Here is a 26,554-nt window from a genome sequence, read left to right as displayed (position 1 = left end):
TAAAACCTTCTGATCTGGAGATGGGGGGTGTTGTTACATCTGCTGAAGTGCCATGCGTACTGACCGCCATTAAACAACCCAAGATCTTGCCAATAAAGAACCAACCGTTACCCCACATCTTTGTTTTCCTGACCAAACAACGGACATCATCAACAACACACAACAGTCGTTGATGGAATCAAACCGGCACTTTCTTAACTGTGAAGCGGACATTCTAACCAGTGTACCACCGAGCTGCCAAAGAGTATAAATATTACTATATTGAGTCAAATACAAACCAGATTACAGATACAGTGGAGCCTCGGTTTTCGACCACAATCCGTTGCAGAAGGCTGTTGAAGTGAATCGTTCAAATTCCGAATCATGGAAAGAAATTAATCCGTTCCAAGCAAAGAAAAACCCGCCTTTTTAAAGTATTTTTTCATTTGCGCATTTTTGTCCGATCCCGCAACTGCAGTGCTTCGCCGATGCTGGTCGCATTATTGTGACAGAGCGGTCGCTAAAACTTAGAAAATATTTTTAAAGTCCTGATGTACTTTCCAAAATTTAAGTGGGTGGACCTCAGTGCGCAGAGAGCTTAATTTGGTCCGATCGCGCAACCGCAGCGCGCCGGGCGCTCACTGTTGCATTGCTTTAGGAGCAATTTCGAATTTCGTTCGACATCCGAAGCAAAAAATTCTCGAATTTTTTGTTCAAATAATGATTTGTTTGAGAACCAGGCCCCACTGTACAACAATTTAACATCAACTTTCGACGAGGATGGGATTTGAACCCATGCGTGCAGAGCACAATGGATTAGCAATCCATCGCCTTAACCTCTCGGCCACCTCGTCTTGTTCATCTGGTGATGACAATTCACGTTATGTACGTTGTGCCAAGCTACTTTGTGAAGAGAATGAAAATCCGACGAGGATGTGATGAAATTATGAGTGGAGAGCACAATGGAGTAGCAACCCATCGCCTAAATATCTCAGCCATCGCATCTCATGCATGAGTTGTATGGGCGACATGATATGGCATGTACGGTGTAGTATAAGCTACAAGGTAAACTGATACGATACTTTACATGTGAAACGAAGAAGAGCTAAGCCACAAAAGAAGTGACACTGTCAACAAAGAAAAACGTTTTTTCAATGTTGTCTCACCCCAAATCTTTGGGATCATCAGATCTGCGCAGTTGGATAGTTCCACCAACATTTTAACAACATTCTTTCATGGTCTGCCTGGGTATCTCGGCTGAAGATCCTAAAGAAAAGACCCTAAATTTCTTGTATGCTATTGCATGATCGTATAGCGTTGTGGCCGTAGCATCCCCGGAACGAATCTGGGTCATGGCGTAATTAAATTACCTTGCTGAATTTGTCCGTTGTTCACTGTACCAAACAGCCTTCTGTTGAACACAAGCTTCCAGACATTACATCCACCTACGTTTTAACATCAACTTTATTTCATAAAGTTCTTCCTAATTCATCTTGGCAAAACTCCCTCAGGCGTTCCCATCTTTTTTTAGGCCTGGCTGCCACGAGGCAGCGGTAGACACACAATTATGACCCTGACAGGACACGTCCAAACCGGCTATGATAGTACCGTTTTTTTCCATGTATAATACGCCCCCATGTATAATACGCACCCTAACAATGGCATGTTGATGCTGGAAAAAAGCCTGTACCCATGTATAATACGCACCCAATTTTTTTTTTTTTTTTAATTTTTTTTTTTTTCTTTTTTTTTTTAAGTCCCAATGATCGTCACACGCGCAGGGAGGCAATGGGTCCCATTTTTATAGTCTTTGGTATGGTCTTAACTAGGCTGGATATTTTTTTTTTGTTGGCGTTGATTTCTCCGACTGCCCATAAAGGCACCACCGCGATCAGATGAAAAGAGAGGAAAGTGACGTGCGGACATGTGAAAAAGGCGGCTCTGTATGGGAGAGACGTTGAAGAGGAATAATAACACCCTTGGAAACCAAAACTTGCCCCTCGTCGTGACTCGGAGCCGCAACAAATGTTTCGGATTTGTGTAGGGTACATTGTGACAGCAAACGAGCAGGTGATCGAGCAAGCGTCTGATACGAGAGCATTGCGTTCGTATGGAGCGTGTTTGAAGTGAACAGCAGAGACGAAAGGAACAAGGCAAAGTGTTGTGAAATAAAATATTACCTGTAATACGCATTTTGTTATTTGCTGATTGTATTAAGCTATCACATTCATTGTCAGTCAAGAAGAGAAGAGGACTATTATCCCTTCTTTGACGAAATGACCAGAGCACAGTACAAACACACTATTGTTCTTTCGGTATGTATTCAACCCACATTCTTTCACAACATGACAAGAAGAGAACAATACATAAATCAATACTCGTACCAGTACCATGATTTTCTTAAAAAAAAAAAAAAAAAAAAAAAAAAATTTTTTTAAAAAATTAAAAAAAAATTGTACCCATGTATAATGCGCACCCCAGATTTTAGGACAATAAATTAGTTAAATTTTGCGTATTATACACGGAAAAAAACGGTAATCAGAATTCATTAATCATAATGTCATTAATGTCATATTTGCTACTAGGGGTGTAACGATTCATCGATACACATCGATTAATCGATATAATGCTCTACGATTTATTGGCATCGATGCTAAACGTAAACATCGATTTATATCGCCGTGTTTGACCTCGGACATTAGACGCGACTTTATTTTGAAATCCAGTTCATTGTCGCTTGCTTCCTCTTTCCGGGAGCAGCACGCGGTGTGTTGTGTTGTGAGCAGAGCAGGCACGTGAAAGGGGAGCCGACAACTACGCGGCTCCTGGGCTGGTGCTATGGCTAGTGTCCAAGAAGACGAGGAAATTCGCTCCCCTTTGGGCTTCAAGTCATTCGTTTGGAAGCACTTTGGATTCCAAAGAAAAGATGGCTCAACGGACAATTAAAATTATTGTAAATAAATAGTTCAGTAATGCACTTTAAAGTTAATGGTATTACAAAAAAAGAAAGAATATTCATTTTTCTTTACTTATATGAAAAAAAATATAGGAATTTGATAAAGTTCAGTGTTAAAATAAGCACTTTGTATACTACAATACTCTTGTAATTTCCTAAATAAAGAGTTTGCAGTACCTTGTTGATTTTGCGTATGAATTGTTATAAATCAGGATATTGTTCTATATTTTTTATTTTAAAAAAATAAAAAATAAAAAATATCGATCGTGGAGCACTATATCGTGATGTATCATGAATGAATCACAGCAGGCTTTAAGATATCGGCAAATATCGTATCGTGGTTCTTTGTATCGATATGATATCGTATCGTGACAAAACCCGCGATTTACACCCCTATTTGCTACCAATCGGAATGTAACGAAGCTGTTTCCACCCAGTCACGAACTGGGGACTTTCCGCGTGTTAGGCAAACGTGATAATCACTACACTATGGAAACATCTGCTACAGTGGTGCACCTTATTTACTGGACCAAAGGTGAGTGCTACTGGGCACCAGGCGCACCCGAACCATCACTATTTTAGATCTTTATGGTTACTCCCTCATTCATTCACATGTTCGGTAAAACCTCCCCAAATCCCCACTCAAACATGCAAAGCATACGATTCGACATGAAAGCAAATCCATTTGTATAATATAAGGACTTTTGACGTGTGATCTGGTGCTCCCTGTGTGGAGTTTGTAGGTTCTCCCCGTGCCTGCGTAGGTTTTCCCCGGGTTTTCCTCCCACATCACAAAAACATGCTTCGTCAGCCGATTTTGTAATCCAAACTGCCCATAGGTGTGAGTGCAAGTGCGAATTATTGTTTGTCTCTGTGTGCCCTGCGATTGTCTGGCAACCAGTTACAACGTGTCCCCCGCCTACTGTCCGATGACTGCTGGGATAGGCTCCAGCACGCCTGCGACCCCCAGCGGTACAGATAGTAATGGACGGAATGGATGGAATTGAATGCCGATCAGTTTAGGGCCTGAAGAGGGAGCAACAGCAATGTGCAGATACTCTTAGTTTACACAAACATATATACTTCATCATATCAATCAATGTGTAAATAATTTACCCAATCATAGTCGCTCAATCAGACCACAGACACGGCACACAGAGCTTTGTGACTTTCACTTACACATAAGCAGTGAGCACAGACACGGCACACAGAGCTCAGTTAAGTTCAGAGCTCAGTTAAGTTCCATGACACATAGTCACAAAACATTCAGTAAATAACAGTACATTCAGGTGATAACAGAACAGACCTTATCCTTCCGTCCCATTCCCTTCCTAGTTCCTGCTTTTCGTCAGTATAAAGCCTTCTGATTTGAAGTTTGACGTTGTTGTTTCTTCTGCTGAAGTGCCTTGTACACTGACTGCCATTAAACAACCTAATATCTGTTACAAAAACTGTTACTCCACATTTTTTGTTTTCCTTGCTTAACGATGGACATCTTGAACAAAACGCAACAGGCCGTTTTAGCTATACTATTCACGGCCTCGGCTCGGAAAACTGAGGTTCAATTCCCCAACGCGGAGTCTAAAATCAAAAGGATCATAAGACTTGTTTCCAACCAGGGACCTTCAGCGTGTGAGGGAATGTGATAACCACTACACCATGGAAACTGCGCTGACACACATAGCCTTTTGAAGAGCCTGGCAAAAGTTAAAGAAAAGTGCGAAGCCTGGTTTTCACCCAGTCTCAAATCAGGTACCCTTTAGCGAAACGACTCACAGCCTCGGCTCGGCAAATCGGGCTTCAATTCCCCGACGCGGAGCTTATTTCGTTGTATGAAAAAATTGCTTTTGCTGGCACAGTTTTGAAAAGCAAATCAAAAAGTTCAGAAGTGCCTGCTTTCTTCCTCACTCACTTTTGTTGAACTTTTGCCGGGCTTCTCAAAATGCTTTGGACGTCACCGCAGTTTCCATAGCGTAGTGGTCATCATGTTCTTCTAAGACGCGAAACGCCCCCTGTTTGAGACTGGGTGGAAACAACATTTTCTAAATCTATTTGTCAGTGTTGTCTGCTTTGCAAAGTGTGCCAGGGACACCTCGGCAAACAGGAGCCAGAAGCTCTCCGAGTCAGCAACAACCAGGCGTGCGACACTCCGCTACAATGCTCCCCTGACCACGTGTAGGGCGAAACCAGCCTCTAATCTGTGTTTCCATTTTTTTGTTTTTCCTTCAACTGTCAAGTCAACGCTTTACTTCTTGGCTTGGCCAGCTGACTGCAGACCCACTCCAGAACGGCCTCCAGTTCATCCAAGAAGACATTCAGTGAGTGCAATTTATCAGGGTACAAACTACTGGAGCTTAAACTGTTGGTTCATGGTCACCCCTTATGAATATTAAAACCATTTCATCCCCATATCGCTTATTTCGAGTTGCTTTTATTGTTCATCTTGTCATTCGATGATATTCTCATTCTTTGCTATCCTTTCGCAATCAATCAATAAATCAATAAAGCAATCAACCAACCAATCAATCAATCAATCAATCAATCAATCAAATAATGTTTGCATGCTGTGATTGTGAGCACTCTGAATCTAGCAATCCAAGTTCAAGTCTTGGTGGAACTTCCAATTTGTAGTCATTTACATGGAACAAAAATTTGAAAATTCCAATTCAGTACTTTGTGTACAGCCCTATGAGTGTGTAAGCCCTGCCTCCACTACTTTTGTCAATTTCGTAAAATGAGCCTTAGTTAGTGCATTGTGCTCAGAAAAATTATGCTCCTCGTTTGTTCATTGCCAGGGTTCTATGGTGTAATGGTGAGCACTCTGGACTCTGAATCCAGTGATCTGAGTTCAAGTCTCAGTGGGACCTCAAATAATTTGTCATTTAGCTGGGAAAAATTTGCAGATGGCAGCAGCTTGTGTGCTGCCCCATGAATTCGTATGCTTCCCTACACAGTGTGTAAGATGGCGGCGCGTGCACACGCTGCGGCCTCTCTCTGTCCCGAACGGTGTTTTGTTTTGTCGTTTAATGTGGGTTTGTCCGCCAGTTTTGTGTGTTCGTCTCGTCGTACCGGGTTGTGCTTCAAGTGCGGCGGGCTGGTTCTGCTCGACATCGGCGAAAGCGAGTTTTGTGGCGATCTGCACTTTGAAGCGGGGACATTAAAGGCGCTCGGTCTGCGCCGTCCTGGAGCGTCGCCGGACTCGCCTGCTATTCTTCCCCCGGTTGGGCGTCCGGGCCTGGCTGGCGGCCACCCCAGCTCGCCCGGCCGTGCCTTCCATTCTTCTGGCGGACGTTCGATCGCTGGACATCAACATGCCTGCTGAGTTCTGCGGACCGGACAGTGCGTAGCTGCTGTGCGTCTGGAGCGGATGGCGCGCTATCGGGCGGACCGGGCCATTGTACGAGGGGGAACATCGCGTGGAGGTGGACTGTGCGTCTACATCCGTGAAGAATGGTGCCGGGACTTTGTTGTGGGATGCCAGCACTGCTCGCCACTGGCGAAGTTTGTGATCTCCGAGCTGTTGGGGTCCTGAACTCTCTCCCCGTTGTTTTACTTGTGTGTTAATCGTGTGCTGTGTCTCGTCACCGTGGGATAGGGGGAACGGTATTTCGGTTTCTTTGTGTGTCCTAGCATGAAGGAATTGACAATAAAGCTGACTCTGACTCTGACTCTGACTCTGACTACACCTGAGGGTTCCATGAGCGCTCTAGACTCTGAATCCAGTGATCTCAGTTCTCGTCTCTGTTGGACCTCAAATCTTTAGTCATATACAATCATATGCAAAAGTTTGGGCACCCCTAATCAATTTCAAGATTTTCTTTATAAATCCTTGGCTGTTCGGATCAGCAATTTCAGTTAAATATATCATATAGCAGACAGACACAGTGATATTTGAGAAGTGAAATGAAGTTTATAGGAGTTACAGATTTGTCAAGAAGAATGGACCATTATACCTTCAACCAGAATCCACACTCTCATTGGAAGCTATAGGAAGTGTTTAGAGCAGTGGTTCTTAACCTTGTTGGAGGTACCGAATCCCACCAGTTCCATATGCGCAATCACCGAACCCCTCGTTAGTGAAAAAAAAAATATATATTTTTTCAAATTCAAGACATAGATGTTTTTTACTGGCACACAAAATGAGCCGTGCATGAACATCACCTTGTTCAAAGAATAAAACCAACACAATGCATGAGTTCACAAGAAATGACATACCAGCAAATCAGTGTGACGTCTGCTTTTGCCTTTGCGAGACCAGTTCAGATATGCGGATATATAAATCAGGTGTGTTCGGACCTCTGCAGTGGAGGCTCTGCCAAACCCCTGAAACCCACTCACCGACCCCCCAGGGTTCGACCGAACCCAGGTTAAGAACCACTGGTCTAGAGGCTGTTATTTCTGCAAAAGGAGGATCTACTAAATTTATGTACCTGCCTACTTTTGTTGAAATAATAATTGCACACTGTCAGCAAATCCAATAAACTTAATTTCACTTCTCAAATATCACTGCCGCCATCCACCGTGTACGGATTCGGGCTCGCGCCCAAGATTAAATTGGGCTAATTGATCAACAGCAATGTTTTAAAGAAGGGCTCGTCTGGGAGTTGAACCCAGGACCTCCCACACCCAAAGCGAGAATCATACCCCTAGACCAACGAGCCACAACGAGCACTGGCAGACCGTGTTACATTCCGTGTAACGTTGGCCTGTCAAACGCTCCACACAATGATAGACAACAGTGTTTGCAAGAAGAGCTCGTCCGGGAGCTAAACCGGGGCAATCATGCACCCTAAGCAAGAATCATGCAAGAATCATTCCCCTGTACCAAAGAGCCCCATAGTAGACCAGCTGACCCCGTTACATTCCGATTGGTAGCCCATGTGACATGGACCTGAAGACTGAATGTCAGTGATTAATGGAATAAATGTAATCTGGTTGGCCTAAGGCTCCTAATTCCCTAACTTCAAGCCCTAACGCTAACTCTAAAACCCTAACAATAACCAAACTCTAATAATTAACCCCTAACCTGCTAACTCGCTAACGGTAACCCCCTCACCTTTAACCCTAACCTCGAATGCTCCCCCTGAAGGTAGTGCCCTCTAAACCTGAAGGCAGGCATATATGAACCAGACCAGCAGATTGCTCCATTTCAGTACTGTTTTAGAAAAGTTTACAGATGGTTAAAATCCACATAATAGTTATGCGCGCATGTGTACTGTGAGTGTTCCCCTTTCTGCCTCCTCCCTTTCCTTTCTCCTGCTAAGCAGTCCATCTTGCCCCAACACAGGGCATGTTCCTCGTTAGTATCGTGGATAGTATCTCTGCTTGTCGCGTGAAAGGCTGGGGTTCGGTTTTCAACCCAAGTGTGTTAACCTATGTTTGCAGCAGAGTTATTATATAGCTGCATTGGTTGTGCGTGCATCTGAACTTAAGTGAGTGACCTGTAAGTTTTTCAAAATGAACTCAAACTTTTATCTGTAGCCGCCTTCTACTGAATCAGTGGTCCCCAACCTTTTTAGCGCCACGGACCGGTTACATGTCAGAAATATTTTCGTGGACCGGCCTTTATATGAATAAATAATACATTTATATACTATGTGCCTTCTTATTTTTACTTTGTGTATTGTTTACTTGAATGTTTTGTTTGTCTGTGGACCAATTGGGTGTAATATGTCTCGTCTCCACCGTGGGATAGTAGGAAACGCAGTTTCGATCTCTTTGTATGTCTTGACATGTGAAGAAATTGACAATAAAGGAGACTTTGACTTTGACTTTGATAATGCGTTACAGTAGTCCAGGCGCGACATAATAAACGCATGTATAATAGTTTCCGCATCACCGGTCGAGAGAATCGGACGAATCTTACCAATATTACAGAGGTGAAAAAGCGCAATTTTAGTTATGTTCTTAATGTGCTTTTGAAAGGAGAGCGTTTGGTCAAATATTACCCCGATATTAGATACAGTATCGCTCTGTGATAGTACAGTTATCCATAGTTATAGTGGTTTCCTTAAATAAGTGGTGATAACAAGCTGGACCAATTATCAACATCTCAGTTTTATCTGGGATAAGACGAAGGAAATTGAGAGACATCCATTGCTTGATCTCCGCAAGGCACGCCTCAAGATTACAACAGTCCCGCGGATTTGTCATCGATAACGGCATATATAATTGAGTGTCATCCGCGTAACATTGAAAACTAATGTTATATTTACGTATTATGTCCCCAAGCGGAATCATATACATATTAAATAGAATTGGTCCGAGTACCGATCCCTGCGGGACACCACAAGTAACGTTATAGAGCTCAGAGGTCGCATTACCATGGACTACTCGTTTTGCGATGAATGTGAGATTTGAAACCGGCCTATATCGGCTTATAATCAATAAGCTGCTGCGCTACTACTTTTTCTACTACTACTTTCTACTACTTGAAAGTCTGCACTGAGCAGCTGGCGCCCACCTTTGCACGGATCTTCAACCGTTCTCTGGAGCTGTGTGAGGTGCCCTCGTGCTTCAAGAGCTCCACCATTGTTCCAGTGGCCAAGAAGCCCGCCATCACAGGTTTGAATGACTATAGACCTGTCGCACTGACATCTGTGGTCATGAAATCTTTCGAGAGGTTAGTGCTGAACCACCTGAAGGATGTCACGGGCCCCCTGCTTGACCCCCTCCAGTTTGCCTACCGGGCAAACAGGTCGGTGGATGATGCGGTCAACATGGGACTGCACTACATCCTGCACCACCTGGACACCCCAGGAACGTACGCCAGGATCCTGTTCGTGGACTTCAGCTCGGCGTTCAACACCATCGCTCCTGACATCATCCAACAGAAGCTCATTCAGCTTGCGGTGCCTGCCTCCACCTGTCAGTGGATCACCAGCTTCCTGACCAACAGGAGACAGCGTGTGAGGCTGGGGGGCATCACATCTGACACCCGGACCACCAATACTGGAGCCCCTCAGGGGTGCGTCCTCTCCCCACTGCTCTGCTCTCTCTACACCAACGATTTCTCCTCAGGTGACTCTCCTGTGAAGCTCCTGAAGTATGCAGACGACACCACTCTCATCGGACTCATCCAGGATGGTGATGAGACTGCGTACAGACAGGAGGTGGAGCGGCTGGTCCATTGGTGCAGCCAAAACCACCTGGAGCTGAACCCGCTCAAGACCGTGGAGATGACAGTGGACTTCAGGCGTGACCCTTCACCACTTTTACCCCTCACTATCCGCAGTAATACTATTCTCTCCAGAGACACCTTCAAGTTCCTGGGAACCACAATCTCTCGGGACCTGAAATGGACCGGCCACATAGACTCTGTCCGGAAGATGGCCCAGCAGAGGCTGTACTTCCTGAGACAGCTCAAGAATTTCAACCTGCCGCGAGAGCTTCTGAAGACCTTCTACACTGCCATCATCCAGTCTGTCCTCTGCACCTCCATCACTGTCTGGTTTAGATCGGCCTCCAAACAAGACAAGCACAGACTGCAACGGACAATCAGGACTGCAGAAAAGATAATTGGAATCAACCTCCCATCTATCCGACTTGTACCTGTCCAGGACCAGGAAACGTGCAAGGAGCATCTCTAAAGACCCTTCTCACCCAGGTTGCAGTCTGTTTGAACTACTCCCCTCCGGACGGCGTTAATAGAGCTCGGTACGCCAAAACCAGCAGACACAGAGACAGCTTCTTCCCCCAGGCTGTTGCTCTGATGAACTCACACCACTCTTAGAGTCTCAGAGTCATTACTGTGCAATGACATCCTGCTCTCCACACCTTTTTTGAATTTGTCTACACTGTTTGTACTATGTGTCCTCTCTGCATCCATTGCAGCCTGGTCATCCTGGATAAGGGACCTTCCCATCTGTGGTCTCTTCTCAAGGTTTCTCATTTGCCCTAGTTGGAGTTTTGAGTTTTTCCTTGCCCTTTTGGGAGTTTGAGATCAGGGGATGTTTGAGAATATTTGCCATTTTTCACATGTCCTGAGTGTTGTTAGTCACCTAAATGTTGAACAGAGGGTGTGATTTACCAAAGTCAAATTCCTTGTTTGGCACGCTCAAACATGGCGAATAAAAAACTCTTGAATCTTGAATCTTTCAAGAAGTTTTGCTATGAATGGGAGGTTTGAAACTGGCCTATAATTACTGAGACAGTCCGGGTCAAGATTTGGTCGCTTAAGTAACGGTTTAATGATAGCGGTTTTAAAGGCTGTTGGCACTATCCCAGAGGAGACAGACAGATTGATTATATTTAAGACGGACGGTCCTAAAATTTGAAATAATTCTTTAAATAGTTTGGCTGGAAGCAGGTCGAGTGAACATGTCGTTTGTTTAGCCACACTAACCAATTGCGTAAGCCTTTCAAGGGACACACTTTTAAAATTTGATAGGGTTATTGCATGTTCGTCAGCGCCGGTAATGGGCGGTCTCGACTGAGCGATTGGAACTGTCATCTTGATCTCATCCCTAATGGATTCAATCTTTCAAGCGAAACATTTCATGAACCCGTCGGCTGAGTGGAAGGAGCTATCGGAGGTCGGATGGCACCGCGTCAGCTTTGCCACTGTATCAAATAAGTATTTAGGATTGTTTTTATTGAGATGAATAATTTGCCAGAAATAATTAGTTTTTGCTAAAATAAGCGCATCTTTATATTTCAGGAGGCTGTCGCGCCATGCCTGATGGAAAACCTCAAGTTTGGTTCAACGCCATTTTCGTTCATGCTTTCTACATAATTGCTTAAGCGTCCGTGTTTCACCTGTGATCTGTGTAGTAGGCTTTCTACGGCGAGTTTTCAGACGTAGTGGCGCTACCGATTCGATGGCATTTAACAATGTCGCCTTGAATTCATTTGTAAGATTATCAATAGAGCCGATATATGCTTGAAATATATAATTGGAGCCACCGTGTATCACTATATCCGAGTGGCTAGTGTTGTTGGACCTACGCTGTTGACGAGACCTATTGTGAGCTAGCGCCCTTAGATTAGCTTCTATGTCGGGTGCTCTGCCTCCAGGGATACACAATACCGTGGCTGGATTTTTAAGTGTGATGTTTTTCGGGTAATGGAGTCAACTATGACCAAGGTGCGAGAGCCAGTAGGCCGAGATGGCTTGGGACGGCTATGCGTCTTAACTGGCTCATCGCGGTTAGCAAGCCGCTTGGGGGTAATGCTAACTGGGCGAGCAGGCTGACGACAGTCCGCATCTGGGTCCGCCACATCTACTGTTATCACACTATTCTGCTCCAGCTGGCGGACACGTCCCTCTAGCAGGGACAACCTCTCTAAGAGAAGGGTGCAGTTGGTGCACAAAGCCGTACAAACCTCTTGATCCGCAGCCATACTTACGTGTCCGATGATCGACGGTAGACAAACAGCCACGAAGCCTCCGCTGAGAGCCAAACAGTGACGTGATTGAAATGGCAGGAATTGACGGTCCGCGACTTTCAACAATAGTAAACTCCCAAAAGTGGAGTAAAAAGCGAGGAAAAACTAGAAAAGCATTGAAGGAATAGGGTCAAAAGACACAAAACCCGCCTAGCCACAATAACAGATACGCTGATATAAGATAATAACAGAGGTTGCTACAACTTCACGATTCAATATGTATTTCTGTGCACTGCAAAATAAATGTCTTTTGATATGTTGCCTAAATAGCTTAATGACCCTTAAGGAACTGTGTAATGCATGCCTGATGTCTTTTCTCTAAATCATGGACACGGCCAGAGTCGTCTTGACCGTTCAGTACTTGATTATATCTTGTGTTTTGACTAAACGTCATATATCGCCTAGATGTGAGACGCCAGCTTTTCGATTACTACTGAACGCTCTGCACAGAGGGAAATGTTTTGCCTCACAAAGAAAAGATATGGTGGGAGCATGATTAAACTAAGAATATAATGATGTGAGCAAAGACATGGAGTATCAAAAGAACTAACTTTGCATAGTCAGGGAACAGTAATAGATTAATGATGTGACAGTCAAAAGCTCACATAAATTCGTACAAAATGACAAAATTGAAAGAATGTGGTCCGACAGTATATGTGCAAGGATGGAGGAGAATGTTTACAGGAAGGTCACTTGGAGATAAAAACCAGCTGGTGCCAGAGGGAGACAGCCAAGGACTCGGCCAAAGATGATCACCAAGGCCGAAAGACGGGATGGAAGACAACAGCCCCCACACACACACCGAATCTTCCATAACCAGCACCCACTCCCATGGAATCAAACTCTACTGCGAACTCGCCCCACCCCAACGACTCATCACCCATCAAACTCGCCCCACACCAACTGAATATAAGCTGACCAAAGAACCTTGAACGTTGCCTTTTCTGAATGGAGACTTTCTGCTCTTGAAGGGTCCAGCGCTGTATTGTACTTTCCTGAAAACAGAGCTTTCTTAACAAGAATTATGATTGAACTCAACCAACCTGTGTAAGTCTAATTTCTGCTTCAGTGTCTTTGCATTTTCCTAAATCTGAAGAAATTAAACGAGCACGCAGTGAGTGAATTGGATAACAGGTGATTGGCAATGGCTTTTGCCGTGAGGCGCAGATAGCGCGCTCCCTAAATTGTGGACCAAATCCAACAGCATATAGAAATGTAGGAATGTAGATCGTCTCTCTAGTGACGCTGCGGCGCTCTACGTGGCAAACCGGAAGTATGATACAAAGTGAGGTTAAAAAGATGTAAAATAACACAAAGTAATAGAGAGCGAGTCACCGAGGTGGCCATCTTACGATGTAATGATATCAACCAATGCATCTATATAATAACTCTGCTGCAAACACTGGTTAACCACCAATCACATCGTGAAGTTTGCAGACGACACAACGGTGGTGGGCCTCATCAGTGACAACAGCGACCTGGACTACAGAGAGGAGGTGGAGCAGTTGGTGGGCTGGTGCAGAGACAATAGTCTGATCCTGAATGTGGAGAAGACGAAGGAGATCATCGTCGACTTCAGGAAGAACCAGCCTCACCACGCTCCATTGATCATCAACAGCTCAGCTGTGGAGGTGGTCAGCAGCACTAAATTCTTGGGGGTCCACATCACAGACGACCTCACCTGGACTGTGAACACCACGACACTGGTCAAGAGGGCACAGAAGCGCTTGTACTTCCTGCAGAGGATGAGGAGAGCCCACCTGCCCCCACCCATCATGAGGACGTTCTACCGAAGCACCATAGAGAGCATTCTGACAAGCTGTCTCTCGGTGTGGTGTGGAGGTTGCAGCACCTCCGATTGGAAGAACGTGAGGAGAGTGGTGAGGACAGCAGAGAGGATCATCGGGGCTCCTCTTCCCTCCATTCAGGACTTGTCATCCCAGCGCTGCGTGTCCCGAGCCCGTAATATTATCAGTGATCCATCACACCCTCACCATGGACTGTTCTCCCTGCTGCCCTCTGGGAAGAGGTTTCGCAGCATCCGCTGCAGGTCCACCAGGTTCTGCAATAGTTTTTTCCCTGCTGTCGTCAGACTGTTGAACATTCAACTTAGCATTCCTCTGCACACTTTGCAAATACTGTTTTGTTTCCTGCACTGTTTACATACTTTATCACTGCTGCACTTTATACTTATCTTATTTCATATTTTTATATAGAATGTCACTTTTTATTCAGCCGCAATATCACCACATTGTTGGAAGCCGTATGCAACGTAATTTCGTTTTGTGTGCACCCAGTGTTTACAAAATGACAATAAAGTTTGTCTAAGTCTAAGTTAACGCACATGGATTGAAAACCTGCTTAAATGCTATTTCGCACAAAGAAGTGAACCCCCCGTCGTGGAATCGAACCCCGGTCTTCCGCGTGACAGGCGGAGATACTTTCCACTATACTAACGAGGACTGTGCGCTGTAGGGGGCAAATTGCTACTTGGCGGGAGAAAGGAATGGGAGGAGGGGGGAGGGTGGGGGGCGAGAACGCTCACGGAACACATGCGCGCATAACTATTATGTGGATTCTGTAAAGGTTTCTAAAACACTTCTGAAATGGGGCAATCTGCTGGTACAGACAGACAGACAGACAGACAGACAGACAGACAGACAGACAGAACTTTATTGTCATTTTGTCAACACTAGGTGTGTACAAAACGAAATTTCGTTGCATACGGCTTTCAGCAATGTGGAGGTATTTCGGCTGGTTAAAAAAAAAGTGACATTCTATATAAAAATATGAAATAAGATAATTATAAAGTACAAAGTGCAGCAGTGATAAAGTATGTGAACAGTGCAGGAGACAAAAGCAGTATTTACAAGTGTGCAGAGGAATGCTACGTTTGAATGTTCAACAGTCTGACGACAGCAGGGAAAAAACTATTGCAGAACCTGGTGGACCTGCAGCGGATGCTGCGAAACCTCTTCCCAGAGGGCAGCAGGGAGAACAGTCCATGGTGGGACGGTTCGCATATGCCTGCCTTCAAGTTTAGAGAGCACTACCTTTAGTGGGAGCATTAGAGATTAAAGGTGAGGGGGTTATGGTAGGCGGGTTAGCAGGTTAAGGTTTAATTATTAGGGTTTGTTAATTGTTAGTGTTTTAGGGTTAGCGTTAGGGCTTGAAGTTGGGGAATTGGGAGCCTTAGGCCAACCAGATTCCATTTATTCCATAAATCACTGACATTTAGTCTTCAGGGCTTCCAATCGGAATGTAACGGGGTCAGCTGGTCTACTATGGGGCTCATTGGTGCAGGGGAATGATTCTTGCCTAGGGTTCTTTGATTACCCGGGTTAAACTCCCGGACGAGCTCTTCTTTGAAACACTGTTGTCCGTCGTTGTGTGGACTGTTTGACAGGCCAATGTTACACAGAATGTAACATGGTCTGCGAGCTTTCTTTGAGGCTCGTTGGTCTAGTGAATCTTGCTTTGGGTGTGAGTGTCCAACTCCCAGATGATCCCTTCGTTAAAACATTGCTGTTGATCAACTAGCCCCATTTCATCTGAGGTGCATGTCACATGGGCTGTCAATTGAAACGAAACGGGTTGAATTAATTTACCTTGGGTCTCTTAAATCTGTTGTTTTGATTCTCATCACTTGCCGTCATGTGTCATCCATTCGCCACTCACCCTACAAGACTGTATCGACTGTAAACTTGTGTGAAAAACTGTCATTGTCCAAAGGAAGGCTGTTTAGCAACAGTGACCAGCAGACAAATTCAACAAGGTAATTTGATTAAACCATAATCTGGATTCGAATCGAACACAACCATTAACCACTACACGATCATGGCCTGTATGCAGTAGCGTTAAATAAGTTGCGCATATTGGCCATCATCGTATAGTGGTTAGTACTCTGCGTTGTGGCCACAGCAACCCCCGTTCGAATCCGGGTCATGGCATAATCAAATTTCTTTGAAGAATTTCTCCCTGGGTCACTATTGCTAAACTGCCATCTTTTGGACAATGACGATTTTCCACACAAGTTTACGGTCAATAGCCGTAACTTGTCGGGCGAGTGGCGCAATGGATAAAGCATCATGGCATATTCAAATAATGTCACCCATTTTTTTTTTTTTGTCATTTTTGCAAAAGGGTTACACACAAGCTTACAAGCCACATATTCCCGTGGGGCCCGTGGAGCAATGGGTAACGCATCTGTCTACAGATCAGAAGATTCCAGGACTCCTGGCCAGCTCACATGCCATTTTGTGGTCAACATTAGCTATGTGTAATTTATGTGAACTTTTGGGTTGAAGTAACTCACAGACACTGTCAACAAATAGTCTTTCCAATTTTGTCTCATCTCAAGTCTTAGGGATCATCGGATCTGCGTAGTTATTGGATAGTTCCACCAACATTTTAAAATCAACATTCTTTCATGGTCTGCCTGGGTGTCGTGGCTGAAAATCCTAGAGAAAAGACCCTAAACATGCAACTGCATATTGGCCATAATATAGCATTGAGGCGGCTGCAACCCCAGTTTGAATCTGGTTAATAGCAGAATAAACTTGTTACAGTTATTTTTTATTCACCCTAAACAGTCTTACGTTGGACCATGACAAATTTACATACACACAAGCTTACAGAAAATGACAACTTCCCGTGGGGCTCGTGGCTCGTTCCTTGCTCTGAACGGACAGCCAAAACGATTCCTAACACTTACTAATCAAGTCCTAACCAATTCCTGTGTGTGTATGGGGGGGGGGGGCAAAGGAACCAATCAGATGGCCCGAATCCATGCATGGCCGATGACGGCAGTGATCAACACAGTGATATTTGAGAAGTGAAATGAAGTTTATAGGATTTGCAGACAGTGTGCAATCATTATTTAAACAAAAGTAGGCAGGTGCATACATTTGGAAACCCCAACAGAAAAATGACATCAATATTTAGTAGATCCTCCTTTTGAAGAAATAACAACCTCTAAACCAGTGGTTCTTAACCTGGGTTCGGTCAAACTCTAGGGGTTCGGTGAGTCGGTCTCAGGGGTTCAGCAGAGCCTCTACTGCGGAGGTCCGAACACACGTGATTTATAAATTCGTGATAACGCATATCTGAACTGGTCTCGCAAAGGCAACAGCAGAAGTCCTACTGATTTGCTGGTATGTCATTTGTCGTGAATTCATGCATTGTGTTGGTTTTATTCTTTCAACAAGGTGGTGTTCATGCACTTCTGCATGAGTTCCGCTCTATTCTTCTGGCCCAACTCTTTCGGCGCAGCTGTTAGGTAGATATGATGACCATGGAAAGTTCTTTGCGAATTATCAATCTTTGCCTTTCATGTTCATCGGGACTACACTTTTAATAGGTACCTACACTGGGCCGCCTTCCTGCAAGGAGGCGACTCTGCCTAGCCTGTGTGATAACGTGTGACCTTGTAGTCTTAACTGAGAGCGACTTCTGCATATGTGCAAAGGGTGTCATAGAGAAGAGAAAGCTAATAAAGCAAGAGAAGGGTTACAGCGATATAACGGCATAGCTCAAGCTACCTAGCTAATCACATGTGCCAAAGAGGCCTATTCTAACAAACCGTTGGTGAGAATGGGTATACAGGGAAGCCTGTAAGCAAGTCCGTCACTCGTATACTCCATCGCTTCTCGGCCTTTTGGCTAAAATCAAGTGTAGTATCTGTTCTTGGGTTTGGGGGATTAAGAGAGCTGACCATAGAAGAGAGAATTTTAACCATAAAAGTGGTGATTTTACCCTTGCTTTTACTAATCAGTTCTGTTTTCATCCCAACAATGAAGGTGCTTTTAGAGTTGGACCGAGCCATTTTTTACGTCATCTGGAAATCCAAGTTGGAGAGACTGAAGAGGGACACCATGAAGAAAAACAAAAAAAAGGGAGGAAAAGGAGTGCCGGACTTAAAGCTCTTGCAGATATGTTGCCCTGCACCTGCGAAGCGCGCTCGTTACACCAAATGCACCGAAAAGCCAAGCAATGACACGATTCTGGATGGGCTCATACCTCCGGAAACTAAAGCTAATAACCACCGACCAAAGAATTCCTGTGTCTTTTAACCTGCCACCTTCTTATTCCTTAATCAAGAAGTTTTTGAAGAACTTTAAATTAGAACAAGAAAATAGTGAAATTTTAACAAATCCCAGATCTATGATCTCTGTCGTACAGGAGCGGGAAGCGGTGTGTCCAGTGCGCGGGCTTGCATTCGGCGAGCCCACAACAGTTTGGCGCAACGTCAACCACCCCGCCCTCTCGAAACAAACTTCGGCACCTGTCATGGATGGTGGCCCATGATGTCCTCCCAGTCAGGTCCGTTATGCACTCTCGGGGCATGTGAGCGCTCTCAACGTGCCCCTGATCTGGCTGTGGCACCCAGGAGTCGGTGTGGCACCTGCTCTGGTAGTGCAGGGCTGCCGTAGACCTGTTGGCGACCTGCCATGTTGTCTGGGGCTTCATGCCCCTGGTCGGGTCACCCATGGCAAACGGATCCTAGGTGAGGGGCCAGACAAAGCACGGCTCTCGCAAGCCCCTTATGAAGAAAAACATAATTGGATTTCGTTTTCCCTCACCCGGACGCAGGTCACCGGGGCCCCCCTCTGGAGCCAGGCCTGGAGGTGGGGCTCGAAGGCGAGCGTCTGGTGGCCGGGCCTTCGCCCATGGGGCCCGGCCGGGCACAGCCCGAAAAGGAAACATGGGTCCCCCTTCCCATGGGCTCACCACCTGTGGGAGGGGCCAAAGGGGTCGGGTGCAGTGTAAGCTGGGCGGCGGCCAAAGGCAGGGACCTTGGCGGACCGATCCCTGGCTGCAGAAGCTGGCTCTTGGGACATGGAATCTCACCTCTCTGGCTGAAAAGGAGCCCGAGCTGGTGTGCGAGGCAGAAAAGTTCCGACAAGACATAGTCGGACTTGCCTCCACACACAGTTTGGGTTCCGGTACAAGCTAGCCCTGGACTCTCTTCCACTCTGGAGTTGCCCACGGTGAGAGGCGTCGAGCAGGTGTGGGTATACTTATTGCCCTCCGGCTGGGCGCCTGAACATTGGAGTTCACCACGGTGACCGAGAGACAACCCTAACCCTCCGCCTTCGGGTGGGGGGATGGGTCCTGACTGTTGTTTGTGTCTATGCACCAAACGGCAGCTCAGAGTACCCACCCTTTTTGGAGTCCTTGGAAGAAGTGCTGGAGAGCGCTCTGTCTGGGGACTCTATCGTTTTACTGGGTGACTTCAATGCTCACGTGGGCAATGACAGTGAGACCTGGAAGAGCGTGATTGGGAGGAACAGCCCCCAGATCTGAACCCGAGCAGTTTTCTATTATTGGACTTCTGTTCTTGACACAGATTGTCAATAATGAACATCATGTTCAAACATAAGGGTGTCCATGTGTGCACTCTGTAACAGGACACCCTAGGCCACAGTTCAATGATCGACTTTGTAGTCATGTCATCGGATTTGCGGCCGCATGTTTTGGACAGGGGCGGAGCTGTCAACTGATCACCACCTGGTGGTGGGTTGGCTCCGACGGTGGGGGAAGATGCCGGTCCGACCTGGCAGGCCCAAACGTATTGTGAGGGTCTGCTGGAAACGTCTGGGAGAATCCCCTGTCAGGAAGAGCTTCAACTCCCACCTCCGGCAGAGCTTTTCCCACGTTCCGGAGGAGGCGGGGGACATTGAGTCCGAGTGGACCATGTTCCGTGCCTCCATTGTTGAGGCAGCCGACCGGAGCTGTGGCCGTAAGGTCATTGGTGCCTGTCGTGGCGGCAATCCCCGAACCCGCTGGTGGACACCGGTGTTAAGGCATGCTGTCAAGCTGAAGAAGGAGTCCTATCGGGCCATTTTGGCCTGCGGGACCCCGGAGGCAGCTGGCAGGTACCGGATGGCCAAGCGGTACGCGGCTTCGGCGGTAGCTGAGGCAAAAACCCGGGTGTGGGAGGAGTTTGGCGAGGCCATGGAGAACGACTTCCGGACGGCTTCGAGGAAATTCTGGTCCACCATCCGGCGTCTCAGGAGGGGGAAGCAGTGCACCGTCAACACTGTTTACAGTGGGGATGGCGTGCTGCTGACCTCGGCTCGGGACGTCGTGAGTCGGTGGGGAGAGTACTTCGAAGACCTCCTCAATTCCACCGACACGCCTTCCATTGTGGAAGCAGGGCCTGGAGACTCTGAGGTGGACTCTCCAAACTCTGGGGTCGAACTCACTGAGGTAATTAAAAAACTCCTCGGGGGCAAGGCCCCAGGGGTAGATGAGATCCGCCCAGAGTTTTTAAAGGCTCTGGATGTTGTGGGACTGTCATGGCTGACACGCCTCTACAGCATTGCGTGGACATCGGGGACGGTGCCTCTGGATTGGCAGACTGGGGTGGTGGTTCCCCTCTTTAAGAAGGGGGACCGGAGGGTGAGTTCCAACCATAGGGGAATCACACTCCTCAGCCTCCCTGGTAAGGTCTATTCAGGGGTGCTGGAGAGGATGGTCCGTCGGGAGGTTGAACCTCGGATTCAGGAGGAGCAGTGTAGCTTTCGTCCTGGCCGTGGAAGAGTGGACCAGCTCTACACCCTCGGCAGGATCCTCGAGGGGGCATGGGAGTTCGCCCAACCAGTCCACATGTGTTTTGTGGACTTGGAGAGGGCGTTCGACCGTGTCCCTCGGGAAGTTCTGTAGAGGGTGCTTCGGGAGTACGGAGTGCTGAGCCAACTGATAAGGGCGGTTCGGTCCCTGTATCACCGATGCCAGAGTTTGGTCCGCATTTCCGGCAGTAAGTCGGATTTGTTCCCAGTGAGTTTTGGACTCCGCCAAGTCTGCCCTTTGTCACCGACTCTGTTCATAACTTTTATGGACAGAATTTCTAGACGCAGCCAAGGCGTTGAGGGTGTCCGGTTTGGGGACCTCCGTATTGCGTCTCTCATTTTTGCAGACAACGTGGTTCTGTTGGCTTTTTCAAGCCGTGATCTCCAGCTCTCACTGTGGCGGTTCGCAGCCGAGTGTGAAGCGGTCGGGATGAGGGTCAGCACCTCCAAATCCGAGGCCATGGTCCTCGGTCGGAAAAGCGTGGGATGCCCTCTCCGGATCGGGTATGAGATCCTGCCCCAAGTGGAGGAGTTCAAGTATCTTGGGGTCTTGTTCCCGAGTGAGGGCAGGATGGAGCGCGGGATCGACAGGCGGATCGGTGCAGCGTCAGCAGTAATGCGGACTCTGTACCGGTCCGTCGTGGTGAAGAGAGAGCTGAGCCAAAAGGCAAAATTTACCGGTCGATCTACGCTCCTACCCTCACCTATGGTCACGAGCTTTGGGTCGTGACCGAAAGAACGAGATCCCGGATACAAGCGGCCGAAATGAGTTTCCTTCGCAGGGTGTCCGTGGTCTCCCTTAGAGATAAGGTGAGAAGCTCGGTCATCCGGGAGGGACTCGGAGTAGAGCCGCTGCTCCTCCACGTTGAGAGGAGCCAGATGAGGTGGCTCGGGCAGCTCACCAGGATGCCTCCTGGACGCCTCCCTGGGGAAGTGTTCCGGGCATATCCCACCAGTAGGAGACCTCACGGCCTACCCAGGACGTGCTGGAGAGACTATGTCTCTCGGCTGGCCTGGGAACGCCTTGGGATCCCCCGGGTTGAACTGGATGAAGTGGCTGGGGAGAGGGAAGTATGGTAGTCCCTCCTAAAGCTGCTGCCCCCACGACCCGACCCGGATAAGCCGAATAGAATGGAAAAATGGATGGATGATAAACGAGGGATTGTCTGTCTGCACTCGGCATAATTTCTCTGTTGATGTGTACATGATCACATATGTGTCGGTATGAATTATGTGAACGTATGACTGTTGCACGGAGTATGATATAGGCGGCTATCCGTTGCGATATTGATATTTTAACAAAGAAAGAACGCTCCGCTTTCGCAGAGCATCAACAAACTGAGATATTCTCTTCTTGTTCCTCTCCACGGAAATCTTCAGTAAAAGGCGAAAGATTTATTCGATCTGAAGAGAAACGAGTGATCTGATAATCTGGGTCAAAACGGGCCACCCCACTGCTGGTCTCACCAAATTCACAGGCGGTCTCACACTCAAATGGCAGCATCATTCCTTCTAATACAAACAATAGACGTTGATAGAGTTACTATACTTAGAAGGACTCAACCTAAATAGAAGGTTTAAACGAGTATTTTGTGTTGATGGCATGAGTGAGTCTTTTGGGTTGTGTCGCTCTTGTATGCATGTCCTGCAGTTCAGTATTATTTCGTTCACTTGCTGGCTGAGTCCCGGCCACCACACAGATTGACGTGCACATGCTTTACATTTCACGACACCTAAGTGTCTTTCGTGTAATTTGAATAGCACGTCGTTCCTCATTGCAGAAGGTATTATCAGTCGTGTGTCCTTTAGCAGTAAGCCATCTTACACTGTTAATGTAGCTCGCGCCGGCCAGGAGTTTTTCAGCGCTGGTTCCTGTTTTGCATGTGCTGGCCATCCTTCCATGCACATGGTCATGACACGCGAGCAGACACTGTCGGCTTTCAACTGCTCTTTCAGGTTTTCTGTATATGATGAGCTGACAGGTAGACTCTCAGTGACACAGTCTACAAAGATGTTTGTGCTCTCCATCAGCTCCTGGTCATCAGTGGACATGCGTGATTTTACAGGTGCAAGTGAAAGTGTGTCTGCTGTCCAAAGCGATTTTCCTGGTACGTGCACGATGGAGTATGAGTAGCGCATCAGCCTCATCCTGAAACCCTGGATTCTCTGTGGCAAAAGATCCAGTGCTTGGGCTCCGAGCAGGCTGAGAAGGGGTTTATGGTCGGTCTCCAGGCAAAATTCCTTTCCGATAAGGAAATCCCGAAACCGTTCACAGGCCCATGTGAGGCCCATGTGAGGCCCATGTGAGGCCCAGAGCCTCCTTCTCCACCTGTGCGTATCATTGCTCAGTTGGAGTGAGTGACCGTGATGTGTAAGCCACAGGCTTCAATCCTTCCCCCCATTTCTGGAGAATTACACCCCCCAACCCATACGATGATGCATCAGCAGATACTTTGGTGTCTCTGCCCGGGTCATACATAGCCAGCACCGGAGGAGAGGACAGCACTTTCCTTAGGTCTTCAAACGCTGCTGCCTGGTCCACGTCCCAGACCCAGCAGTTTTTCTTTGAGAAGAGGTCACGAAGCGGTTTATCTTTTTCAGCTAGCTGGGGAATAAACCTTCCCAGCTGGTTGACCATGCCAAGAAAACTCCTTAATTCACTAGCATTTGTGGTCTCTGTCATGTCTGTGATGGCCTCTGTCTTTCTTGGGTCAGGGCGGATGCCTGTGGCTGTGATTATATGGCCCAGGAAGACTACTTCGCTCTTGGAGATTTCACACTTGTCCACATTCAGTGTGATGCCTGCTTTTTCTAGTCTTTGTAGCACGGCATTAAGTCGAGTGTCATGCTCTTCCTGGTCCCGCCCCCACACCAACAGATCATCGATGTGACAAACCACACTGTTCCTGCACTGGAAATGTTCGGGCGCAGAAGCGATGCCAAATGGAAGGCGGTTAAAGTGGAACCGTCCGAAGGGCGTTATGAATGTAGTGTACTTGGCTGACTCCTCCGTTAATGGAATCTGCCAAAATCCCAAGTTGGCATCCAACTTGCTGAACAGTTTTGCTCCAGTCAGCGTTCCCAGGCTTTGTTCCACAGATGGGAGAATGTATTTTCCACGGCACATATACACATTCAAGCCGGTTAAATCCACACACAACCGCACCTTTCTTTTGTCCTTTTTGGGCACGACCACCATGCCGGCACACCAATCAGTTGGCTCCTCCACCCGGCTGATGACGCCCAGAGCTTCCATGCGCTGGAGCTCGCTCTTGACTTCACCCACCAGAGGTAGTGGAATCCTCCTGGGTTTTTTTTTACTGAATATGGCACGGCACCTGGCTTGAGCTTTATGGTGTATGGTTGTTGTAGCTTACCCAGACCGCTGCGCAACTTGGGGTAACTTGCCTTGAGGGTCTCCTTGTCTATGCTGTCGACTCGGATAAGCAAGCCAAGGGCTTTAATGGCTGGCAACCCAAGCAATGGCGTGCTCAGGTTTTGAACAACATAAACACAACCTTCTCCATGGTCTGCTTGGCTCCTTTCCTCAGCTGCAGTCTGGTGAACCCTGACACGTCCAGTGGAATCCGTCCTGGACCCAACAAGGGTTTTTCTGGCTTTTTGAGAACAGGCTGCTTTGTGTTGGAAAATATGTTTTTAAACTCAGTCTGTGATACAACAGTAACATCCGCACCAGTATCGAGTTTGAAGGTGACATTTTTATCTATTATGGTTATATCAGCAGTCCATGTATGGCTATCTGATGTCACTGAGCCCAGAAAGAAGCTTTCCTCCTCTTCCTCTATACCGTGCACAGCTTTACCTGCATGACACACGCTGGTAGTGGCACTTGGCATCGTTGGCAAGGCACTCGTGCTTAGAGTGAGGTGCGACACCACATTTGTAGCACTGGTTTATGTTGTTGAGTGGCTTAGCTCCATTACTTTTGAACTTATTGAATCTTGGCTTTTCTTTTTGCTTTCGGCCTTTACATACTCTGTCTACAGAGTAAACATCCATCTGCTTTACACCAGTGGCGTCACTCCTCAGTGTGTTTTGCTGCTTTTTAATCTCCTCAGATTGTCTAGCCATGTTATAGCCTTTTCAAGATTCAAATCTCTCCATTTGCATGCGTTCTGAGAGCCGTGTGTCAGCCAGTCCAACCACTATCCTGTCCCTGATCAGCTCATCATGCAATGTCCCATAATTACAGTGTTCAGCTAATGCATACAGAGTGGTGATAACAGTCTCAACAGTCTCATTTGTTTCCTGTTTTCGCATATTAAAGCGTGCTCGTTCATAAACAATGTTCTTTTTCACTATAAAGAACGAGTGGAAACCATCTCTCACTTTAATGTAGTCGCGCTGGTCTGCTTCAGTGACCTTCAAGCCTCTCAAAACGTCATCTGCTTCGTCTCCCATACAGTATATCAAGGTATTCACCTGATTTTCTTCGGCGCTTGCTGTTAAGTTGCTTGCCTGACGGAATCTCTCATAACTCCTTATCCATTTTGTCCACTCGTGCGGCTTGGACAAATCAAAGGGCTCCGGTGGTTGAATGCTAAACGTAGCGCTGGCTGTGTTAGCCATCATGCTAGCTCCTTCCCCACTCCGCTCGTCTTCTCCGTCACTCATTTGTCTTCCTCACCCGTCTCGTCCTTTCCCTCCGCGGTGGACGTTTCTCCATGTGGGTTACTGTTTCACAGCACTTCTGACACCATGTTGTGTTTATACGGAGTAGAGATGAAGGCTAATGCAACTTCTTTATTCAGCAACTTTTTATTTCCTCCCCACTCGTGTCTCACATAGCAGTACAATACCCTGGTGCACCACAGCGCCCCCAACTGTCAATAATTATGCGAGACCTCCAATAACACATAGTTTCAACATACGATAATACCACAGCAGGGAAGAGAATCTTCCGCGGATCCGCGGATTTCCGTGTTTTTTTTCCGTCGGGAGTATCATTTTTGTGAATCGTGTAGATCCGTTGAGAAAATTGTTTTTATATGGGGGGGCTGGCAGCAGTATTGCAACGACAACTGAATTATTTTCGGCAGCATTTTGGCGCTACTTTCGTCACATCATCAGCCCCCCCCCAGTGGGGCATGTGGCACCCATACCCCGGCTACTTTTCAGTGTTTTTCTTCATTTGCCGTTCTCATCCCTGATGTTTAGCTCTGCTTCAAAATGAGGCTTGTCATCTTTCTTTGGTAACTGTGATTTCTTCTGTGGCTCATCACCTGACACCTACCCACAGTTTGCGGTATATTTGTCTCCCTAGACTCAATATATATATTTGTGTGTGTGTATATAAACAGTGATCTCCAAGTACCACTATCATGTGTTCTTTTTTTTTTTTTTAACAACGATTACTTCTAGAACATTCCTTGAAAATAATACGTCCTCATCAGTCAGCTGTTTTAGAACAGGCCTGTCGGCTACTCATGTGGTAGTTGGGGGCTGCCTTTTGCCGATGGGCACAACTGTAGTGTCACTGCTAATGCAAATTTCCTGTGTTGCAGAGAAGAACTAGCGGACACACATAGTCATTGCCTGTCTTTTTGTACCTTTAATCAGGATTCTGTTATTGGCTGTAATGAAGATTTGGCACACAAAACGTACGTATATTCCTGAATTGTAAAAGCAGTGCTTTCAG

The 26,554-nt window shown here is 46.8% G+C and overlaps 4 non-coding genes and 1 pseudogene across 4 annotated transcripts; 2 read left to right on the top strand and 3 right to left on the bottom strand.

The window, feature by feature from the left end:
- Positions 1 to 751: 751 nt before the first annotated feature.
- trnas-gcu lies at positions 752 to 833 on the bottom strand. The gene has a single exon. It is a non-coding gene; the product is annotated as a tRNA-Ser (tRNA).
- Positions 834 to 5,730: 4,897 nt separating this feature from the next.
- trnaq-cug lies at positions 5,731 to 5,802 on the top strand. The gene has a single exon. It is a non-coding gene; the product is annotated as a tRNA-Gln (tRNA).
- A 1,722-nt stretch (positions 5,803 to 7,524) lies between these two features.
- Positions 7,525 to 7,596, bottom strand: trnap-ugg. Its single transcript has one exon. It is a non-coding gene; the product is annotated as a tRNA-Pro (tRNA).
- A 10,366-nt stretch (positions 7,597 to 17,962) lies between these two features.
- Positions 17,963 to 18,112, top strand: LOC119118870 (annotated as a pseudogene).
- Positions 18,113 to 22,205: 4,093 nt separating this feature from the next.
- Positions 22,206 to 22,317, bottom strand: LOC119118872. The gene has a single exon (XR_005096999.1). It is a non-coding gene; the product is annotated as a U5 spliceosomal RNA (small nuclear RNA).
- Positions 22,318 to 26,554: the final 4,237 nt, after the last annotated feature.

This window comes from Syngnathus acus, unplaced genomic scaffold, assembly GCF_901709675.1.
Source record: "Syngnathus acus unplaced genomic scaffold, fSynAcu1.2, whole genome shotgun sequence".
NCBI classification, from domain to species: Eukaryota; Metazoa; Chordata; class Actinopteri; order Syngnathiformes; family Syngnathidae; genus Syngnathus; species Syngnathus acus.
The sequence above is the reverse complement of the archived record's forward strand: the minus strand, read 5'-3'. Positions and strand labels throughout refer to the sequence as shown.